This window comes from Dermacentor silvarum, chromosome 1, assembly GCF_013339745.2.
Source record: "Dermacentor silvarum isolate Dsil-2018 chromosome 1, BIME_Dsil_1.4, whole genome shotgun sequence".
NCBI lineage: Eukaryota > Metazoa > Arthropoda > Arachnida > Ixodida > Ixodidae > Dermacentor > Dermacentor silvarum.
In genome coordinates, this window is record NC_051154.1 from 87,827,544 (window position 1) to 87,836,064 (window position 8,521).

Consider the following 8,521-nt stretch of genomic DNA (forward strand, 5'->3'; position numbering starts at 1 on the left):
CAACTATCCATAGAGGGAACTAGAATCAGAGAACACCCATAGAGGAACACCCGAACACCCCAGCATCATTAGCAGTGGTCTAGCAGGTTTAATGATGATGATGTTGTTAGTTGCCTGGTCAAGAAAAAAGAATTCGAATTTTCCTTTGCTTGCGAATGGAGTGGTTTTACTCGGGATGTACACCTAGGTGGGTCGAACTCTACGGCCCATAGGGTGGCGCCCAAGAAGGTTTAGAAGAAAAAAACTCCTTGGTGGCGCCCTTTGTAATTAAAATGCGGATCTTAAAGGCTATGTTTTTACTGGCTGAAAGCGCCGGCACAATTTCGGCAGCCGGAAACGTCGTAGACCAACGTTCTTAGACGTACTTCAGTTTTACAGCCCCCTATGCTCCCCACTAGCTGGCGTGTCGGCATAGAGTTAATATAACCAACTCTAAAGGAAAAGCTCCCCATAGCGTGTATTGAAATCGGGAACCGCAAGGGCGCCGCTATGTTGCGCAGACGACGAGATGTGATTCAGACTAGGCGCGCGTTTTGTTTCTTTCCTCCATGAGGCGCGCAATCAACGCGATCTTCGTGCGTCAGTATGGTAGCGCCATCAAGTTAAGGCGCCTGCAAACGCACACTTGTAAATTTTACATCAATATTTTATAAATAGCCATTCGATCTTTCTGAAAAATATACGGAATGAACTTCAAACGTTGTCCGTGCCTACGTGCTACCTGTATATGCTTGCTTTTGCATAATATTGTGAATATCTTTGGTGCTACAAAAATGAGTCGTAGCAACATGGCGGCGCCTACGGGTTCCCTCTTGTTTCGCCCAGCTACAGTGTAGCCGTGCTTAAGGCAATGTAGCTCGGGATCGCGTTGATTGCGCGCCTACGCGCCTCGTACATATCCCATCTCATCTTCCTCCATGCATCTCATCGTCTGCGCATGGTCTGCGCCTGCGCGCCTGCATAGGGTAGCAACATGGCGGCGCCCTTGCGGTTCCCGATTTCAATAGATGGGCAGCTGCGATGCGTCGTTAGTCCCAACTAGCCTGTATCGTCTGTCCGTCAGTAAATGTAGTTTAGATACACATTCGGAGTTTTGTAACAAACCTGCCGCGCTTAAGTAACAAGGACTTCACTGTGCCTGTGTAGCTGTAGGTACGTTCGATTCGCCTGCACCGCCTGAACCAGTTCACGAGGTGCTGCACCCTGCCATTCGTTTCAGAGGTGCAGCAATGGCGCCCGCTGAACCACGCCATTCGTTTCAAAAGGTGCAGGAAAGGTGCAGGGCTGGTTCATGATTTCGCTGCACCCACTCCACTGTCGGTGCCGCCTTGGTGCAGGCGTACAGGGGCAAAGCAGCAGTTCAGCAGACGACGCAGGTCATGGGCGCGAGCGCCGTTAAAACCCCGCTTATGCACGTCTGATCTATCTACGCAAGTGTGGTGTGTATTTACGCCTCAGAAACCGATCATGCCTGCAGTTCAGAACCTCTCAAACTTACGTACTATGTGCATATTAGTAGGACATAACAAAATGCCTGCACCGCGTCTGCACCTTGGCATTCCTTTCGAGTTTTGTCTCGCGGTCGCGTCTCATGGCGTCTCTCTTCATGCACGGTGCTTCGTATACTATGATTGCTGTGATGCGTAGTTTGCCCCACCGAACCTGTACCGTTTGCTCGATAGTGAATGTAGTTAAGCTGCCCGCTCAAATATTTATGCCAAAGATAATGCGAAAAAAAAAAAAGACATTGTCCTGTACCCACCTCGAACTACACCTGTAACTGGCGCATCGCGGCTGACGCTGTACGGCGCATAGCGCAAATGCGCGGTCGGGCGCAACGATTCTGCTTTCCAACTAATTTTTCCTAGTTAGAAGCGCCACATTGCCCTACTCCGTTTTTTTTTTTTTATTTTTATTTTTTTTTTAGCAGCGTATTCTTAACAGGTCTAATAAGGACGTGCGCCTGTATAAGCAGCTGCATTAAGAACGTAACCAAATGCTACTCCTCTGCTGGTACGCTAACCACCTCTCATTATTTCTCTGACAAATGAAACTCCTTATATCTGGAAACTGAATGTGCTCGGAGAATTTCTCCGCCCGCCATCTGTTCCGCGTCTAATAAACCTAATTTGTGCATGCCTTTAACAGCGGAGCTGTTAGAACCTCGCTATAATGATCATTCCGTCGTACGAAGCTTCACCAAGCTGGTGGAGAGAGAGTGCAAGCAGAGTATAAATATAGCATCGGGCAGCATAGCGGATGCGAGGTGGAGAGAAGGAGTGAAGCAGGTGGTAGTGGGACGCGCAGAGCTGCTGCCGACGCCGACCGCGTTTCCCCGCGTTCGCGCCGAATGCGCCCGGTGTCCGTGACTGCAGCCGATGCCTCTGGCGGCGGCTCGGCAGCTTTCGACCAGAGAACTGTACACTTGTCGCTTCCGAATGACTGAAGCGAGAGCCAGGGAAGCTGAAACCAAGCGTCTTGCCTAACAAAAAAGTTTACAGACCAAGGGATTTGACAAAAAGCTGAATATCTCCGCAGCCTCAAAACGCAGCCTGGTATTCCTATTTACAGCCTCTACTGGTATATGCGAACATTGTGATGTATGGTTTTACTGGCTACTTTTAAAGGCTGCTCGGATGTTTAGAATTTTTGGTCGATAGTACGTTCAATGAGGTCGGCAGGAAGTGGCAAGAACCGATTCGACAGCTGAACATTCATAGGTCAAAGGTTGCTTTTCTACGAACAAAATTGGCAACCAACATTGTGACGTCTTTCATTTACTTCAGCAACCTTTTTTCAAAGTAATTTTGCCTTTCTCTGGCGGGTCACGTGCACGTACTCTGTAAACGGCTGTCTTATCGTTAATTTTCGTTCTTTTCTTTTGTAAAGTGCATGCGCATGGTCATATAAAACTTGATTACTCATGCCAATGATTACAAATGATCACATCCTAATGCACGCACTCACAGATGGTTTCTCCAGCCGTCATGACCGGGGTGTTCCAGAATAAGTCACCGGAAACAGGATTCACTCAAGTGTGTAACGAATTAATGTTTAATTCTGTACGCGTTCAATAACGGTGAATATCTCGGGATGTATTCAACGACATATCTCTGTGAAGAAGGGTTGAGAATCACGCACATTTGAAGCCACAGGCATTTTTTTTTCCATCATATTGCCCATACATGTTTCTGCAGTCGCTTGATGATTGTGTTCGGAGGTTTGCTCGAACACGTACAGTTGCCTCTGCAGCCACAGATAATGTTCACAAACTTTTGTAAGTACTGTGCACTATCCTGGTTGTGGTGCACATATGATTTTATATGTCGCCGTTTAACTTTGGCTTGATGTCATGCACACCCGGCCGTGCTTAATTTTCAAACCGTCTGCTTCTCTAAGGATGATTTCAATTATGTTTTTGAGGTATAATATAGCCGCTCGAAATAGCATTTGTGGATTTTGCTGTAGCTTTTCATGCAGCAAATTAGGTGTTATATTCTTCACGGACAACAGTTAACTCAAAATTAAGGTGCCCATCTACGAGTTGCCGTATGTAAAACGATCCACATGTCGATCTTGTGTGGCGTCGTCCTCAATAAATTCAAGCTTAATTTCGAGAGTACAGAAGGCAAAGTCACCATAGTGAGCTTGTTGAACGCATTCAGTGGCGCATATTTTGAAGGGAAGTACAATATTCCAAGCATTTTGAACCTGAAGCGCATCACTGCAAGCTCCCGTCAAAGTGCTTGCCGACACTCGGGCTCCTTCTCTTGGTGAACTTAGCTTTTATATCACATTTCTTGGCTTCGAGATGTGTTCGTGAAGACCGGGAATAATGAAGTCGTGGAATCGCGCCGTGAACCAGAGTCCAGATTTCCCTCAAGGAATCTATATGTATTTGTTCTGAAAATATAGATCGTCGTCTGCAACATGACGTTCACACACGTCGGACTTACCTGCGCATTCTACTCCGGGCGGCCGCGAAAACAGCGCACGGCGGACTGTGTCCCCGACGCAGATGGCTTTCAAGATACAGCCAATATACAGAAACCCGCGCGGCCGCCCGCAGTAGACCCCCCCTCCATATCCTACCCCCGGAGCCTCGCGGCCTGGGCGGGCGCGCGCCAACGCAGATGGCTTGCAAGTAGAGTGTACTAGAATATCGTCTAGTACACTCTACTTGCAAGATAAAGCGGCCCGCGCGGGCCGCAAGGCTCCAGGGAAGGAGGGGGGGAGGGGGTCGTTCTACTCCGGGCGGCCACGCGGGCTGCGTTATCTTGAAAGCCATCTGCGTCGGGGACACAGTCCGCCGTGCGCTGTTTTCGCGGCTTAGTTAGCGTTGATGAGACGCAGCACGAAGGTCAATTCGCTCGCTGCCACGCTTCTTCACTCCAGCGTTTTGACAGCGAGTTTCCGCGGTCATCGAGTGAGATGTGTTCATGTTTGCTTGTGCGCGCGTGACACCATGCTTGTTCATTGAGTTAGTATGCCTATGTTTACAAGTTTACACGGCCAATAAAACTACTATCGGTACTTGGTATAACTGTTCACTAATTTGCTATCGCAATCGATGCTTCGGTTTTCGGGCGAAACTTTTTTTCGCACAAGGATCGCAATTTATGGTCCAAATCGTTCAATGTAACACTTGACACTGTTACTTGCCTGGTTTATCAAGAAAAATAGCTGCAAGTGTGCCTTTGTCCACACCCCTCATAGCAACGTTTGTAGATGTCACGGAGCGGCATATTTTCGAGTTTTCGAGTGGTTTTGACGCTGATTAGCGACACGCCGAATTACGGGCGTCAAAAACGTGGGGTTCTCACTGTGCAGCGTATAATTTCGAGACATCGACACGCCGAATTACGGGCATCAAAAGCGTCGTGGCCTCACGGGGTGGCCTCTCGATTCGAGACGCGACACGCCGATTACGGACCCACAAGTGTGCGTGTACGTCCGCGTGGTAGTGCCGGGCTCGACCTTGGCCCTTGACCTTGGAGAGAGGGAAATCTACCGTCCTTCGTCCATGGTGAAAGGGGCGCGGTCAAGACTTTTGGGAGGAGCCGTGAATTAATTAGGTGAACTCTGCATACCGGCAGTTTCCCTACATAGGGAACTGGGGAAAGGAGAGGCTATTTAAGCGCAAGTTTTGGGCCCTGCTGACTAGTCTAGAAGCTGATCCTGCAATCTGCGAAGCAGCAGCCAAGGAGCTAGCGCCGTCCAGTATCGCCTGGGCCGCCCAGCCGCGTCGGAACTCCAAGTAACTAGTTGACGTATGAGACGTCAAACCAGCGTCTGCAACGAAGTTCTCGGTAGTTCGCCTCAAGTTAGCTCAACCTGCTTGAGGGAAGTCGTCGGATCTAGACTCCCGGGAATATATTTGTAGCGTGGTGCTCCTAAGCCGATGGTCATTCGTGCTCATTCCCGATCGTAGTGGGTACTGTGACGGTCTTTAAATGCCTGTGCACGGTATGCCCAGGTGTAGTAGAGTTAAGGGGCATCATGGGACCAAAATGTTTCGGCGCTTTCTGGCATGGTGTCTGTTGTAGCCTGTGCATTTCTTCGAAACGTGTAAAGCGAGGTAATACAGCATTACTTCTGCGAAAATTTATTTTTAAGCACTGTAATGGGTTCTCTGTATTTACAAGGCAACTTTTCATGTCAATAATCACTTTTGTTGTTTTACTTGTACTTAGAAACACTTTGAAGAGGACCAGTACGAGGGAAATCGACAGGATGGGCGCCGTCTGTTAAAGTCAACAGCCCTACATCATCATGGACTATATTCTCGAAGTGAAAAACATTGCTAATCTGTATTTGACTGTCTTAGTTTCATTTACGGTTTTTGTACGCGATATGTATATGCAGTGTTGTTTATTTTTTCAATGTAGTTATCCGTGTTCTAATGGTTATTTATCAAATGTTCTGTACTCGCCATCGATGTGTTTGGCTGATGCGACGTATTCGATGGTAGCTGATGTATTCTGGCTGGATATCTGGATTAATATTACCCGCGGTTGCGTTTTCTTGTTTGCATTCTTGTTTTCGATTTATATTGTGTGTAATAAGGTTGATGTACTCACTTGAACCCCCCCCCCATGTAATGAATAAATTAAAAAAAAAAACTCTCACTATCCCGAATTGTGTGTCGAGCCTACCTTGCGAATTTTTTTTTTTGTCTCGTCTTTCAACATAACCTTCAGGCGCCACACAGTACATATAATTTTTCATGTACATATCTCTTTCATGATTGATTGTACTAGACATTATAAGTAAATGTATTTTGTGCATCGTTTGGTTTCTTGTGTGTACTACGCAAGATTGACACAGACAAGTTACGTTACATTTTTCTCTACAGCACTAACTAAACCTTATTTTCACATCGCAGTTATTTTTACACCAGCTTAATCCTGTCAGCACACAGTTTTGTGGGCAAAAAAAAAAGCAAAATTGCGCGTAGATATCGTCAAATAATTGCAACGAACGCGAAGAGCACGCGCAACGCAAGGGAAACTAACCGCCGTGCGCGAGTGGCTGGCTACGGTAAAGCAGGCGTGACGTGTAAACCAAAATACAACAGCGAAAATACAACAGGGGGTCGCAAACCTTATATACCAAGCATCGAAGCGCAAAAAAAAAAAAATAGTGCGTATTTCAAACATACACACGGCATGTTAAATGTAAATTGAATTAGGAAACTTGGGGCATGTTCCCGGCGCCATACATTTACGTCTTGGACCTTCGACGAGTTAACGGCTATTGGTTATAAAGATGTGCAGATGCGATACCGATAAAAAAATCCTCATCAAGGCAAAGCACTTGGAAGTGCGCCGCGAGTAACACTATTTATGAACGCAAGCGTAGCCGAGTCTCAGCTCGTGTGACTCAATATGGCGGCGCCAGCGGGGTTGTCTCCACCCTGGACGGCGGCGCTGGGCATCGAGACACCCTAGAGTTACTGTATATGAGCATATACAGTAACTCTAAGGCACCATAATCGCTTTCTTCCCCCTCCGGACGCTCGCACGATCGCCGGGCGACGCGGATGCGAAGCAGCTGGCGCCATGTTGTGCACGCTGCGCCAACTTGCGATGCTCTCCGTGGCTTTCGTTCATGGAGGAAGAAAAATACTTTTTTCCTTCCTCCATGCTTTCGTTCGCAATCGGCGCGCGGGCGGGATGCGCTGCGCGTTAATGGCGGCAGATACGAACTCGCGTAGGCAAGCTTTCGCCCCGTCTCGATTAAAGGCAACTTAGGAACGGAAATTTCACTATTCTACCCAGAATCAAAATTTCGATCGTTATATCCGATATTCGGTGAATAACATATCGTTATGTTTTTTTCTCATAGCCCTCATGCATAAGTTGACTCTTATGTCGACTCATCGTTATAACCGATATATCGTTATATATGGTATCGTTATAAGTGGACTGCATTGCATTCCGCTGCCTAATGATACATTACCTGTGCACGTATCTCGGAGACCACGCGAAACTGGTGAATATGCCGAACATCACAGTGTCACGAAGTACGGCAGCGCTTAATAAAAAAATATCCTTGCACGTCACTTCCCGACATTTGCTATTACGGCGAGTAAACCATAGCGCAACGCAGAGCTGTTCATATAGGCATTTCCCTTTATCGTATGAGGGACCCTTCGTTGGTGAGAGGAGGATGGGGGGGATGCAATGTGAACTTTAATGCAGGCACCACCAATATTGCGCTTGTTTATTGCGAGTGTGTATATCTTGTGGCGTCGATTAAGCTGGCTCCCACACAAATACGTGGATAATATCGATCAAGCCGCGCGCGTAACTGAACTCGTGATTTCGCACTCTCGCGAATCACCTGTAATTCGAAACATTGCATACACCCCACGCCCTTGGTCGCACTTAGTACTCCGACTTAAGCGTACATGTAAGCCTACCTGCTAAAAAAAAAAAAAAAAAAACATAAAAAAGCGGGGAGGGACACCATACTTTTCTTCTTGCAGATCGCTTTTCATTATCATTACCGTGCGGCACGTTTAAAAATAAATTAACTGTGCAGCATATGGCGCGTGCCCACGCGAGAGGAAGCAAATATGCGCCGCAAGAATCTCTTACGTGGGTGCGTGCCGCTGTTCTGAAGAAACAGGTGTGTGTTACCCTCACCGAAACCTATCCGCGTGAGCAAGAACTCTGTAGTTCCCGATTCACACCAGGAGCCAGCCATCATGGTTCCGACTCGTTGAAGGGACAGTAAACAAGGTGGGCAAGCGTCTCATGACTTCCATCGCTTGTCCGAAAAGGCACCATTATTAAGATTGGACCTATGATGATCAGCACCACGTCCAAAACCTATAGCATATAGCAAGCTTCAGACCCAGCACTTCATTTCATAAGCTTAGGCTTTCTATTCTGCACGTATACGCGCGGGGTTATATGACTGGCAGAGCTGCATGCATATACATTTTATCCACCTTTCTTAGGTTCCTGCTCACGAGCAGTTCCTGCTGAACTGTATATGCAATGAAAAAGTTCAC